Raw genomic sequence first — 1,454 nt, 5'->3', positions numbered from 1 at the left:
CTAATTTCTATTGATAATGATATAGCATTGAACCGATAGATTTCTCTTTACTAAATCTTATTTGCAAGAGGGAATCTGCTTCAATCTTATTGATAGAAAATCTATCATTTGAGAAGCTATATCTTTCTGTAGTCTTCATTGGTATACAGTCAGAGATATGTAATTAGAAATTATATATTAATTCTAAAGTAACTTTGTCACAGCTATGAATATACATGTGACCTCTATAGTCAGTCACATACCATTACTACCAAACTACGATTAGGCTGTATATGTCTAACATGTTCATACCGAACAATTATGTTTTGTTTCTAAAATGACATTCTCTCATTGTGAATGGCAAGTCTGTTTGTCTTTTATAATAAAGATTTACAATCTTTTCTTCTCCACCTCATGAAAGATTGCACAACAGCTATAATAAGGTTGATTTAAGTATGAACTACTATAAAGCATTATCTGTTAATAGATTTTTTAGCGTGTTGTAAAGTCTGGATCAACTCTGATATCAATATTCTATTGGCGATCTATTGTTAATTTTATTTTATTTATATTTACTTAACTTTAAATAAACATACCTTTCATATCACTCCTTCTTCTTATCGTAAGGTAATAACTTGTATTTGTTAATCATAAGTTGTCTCATAGTTTTTCACATTTGTTTCTGCTAGAATATAATCTTCCTGGTGATTTTTTGCCTTCATTGCATATTTGGTAGAAGAAATAAGTTGATTTAAAACTGTAGTTATAGCAGTTTTTACTTGCTTCCTAGTAAAATTGGTGAAAATTCATATAATATTATGAATATTGCTATTGTGACATATTTATCAATTACTACAGATGGTAGTAGCTTATTTACCATTAGGTGAAATTTCTATAGCAAATCAGAAAGAGTTCAACAGACTTACTTACAACTTCCAGTACAGTATTCAAGTTTTGTAGGTTCTATAAAGAGGGGTGTACTGTAAGTATGAGGTAAGGTAAGTAAATTGGATATAATTAATATAGCTGGTCTTTAGTCATTGTTATGACCTGAACAGTTTCTATTAAAGTAAGTATTTTATATTTATGGTGACTAATTAGTAAATAATACAACTATAATAAATTTTTAATATTTTGTGAAATAACTATTTGTAGTAATAATAGCTTTGTATTTCTCTGATATGCTTTCTATCAGTTCCCTAAATTCATGCTGTTTAACAACTCCTGAGGTCTCCTTAACTGCTTCTATTAATTTATTATATAACATATTTTCTGGAAAATTATCCTGTAGGTGATTTTTCATAATATGCTAGACTCTTTCAATAAGATTTAAGTCAGGTGAAAGTGCAAGCCAGTAAATCACCTTAATATGATACCTCTTGCCTCAAACTCAGTTACTATATTTCCTACAGAATGTCTTAGTACTCCATCCTGTATAAGCTTTAAACAAATTCTATTACTATGATAATATTTAA

Source organism: Tuber melanosporum (assembly GCF_000151645.1).
Source record: "Tuber melanosporum whole genome shotgun sequence assembly, scaffold_54, strain Mel28".
In the NCBI taxonomy this organism is placed as follows: Eukaryota; Fungi; Ascomycota; class Pezizomycetes; order Pezizales; family Tuberaceae; genus Tuber; species Tuber melanosporum.
Note: the sequence above shows the minus strand (reverse complement) of the source record.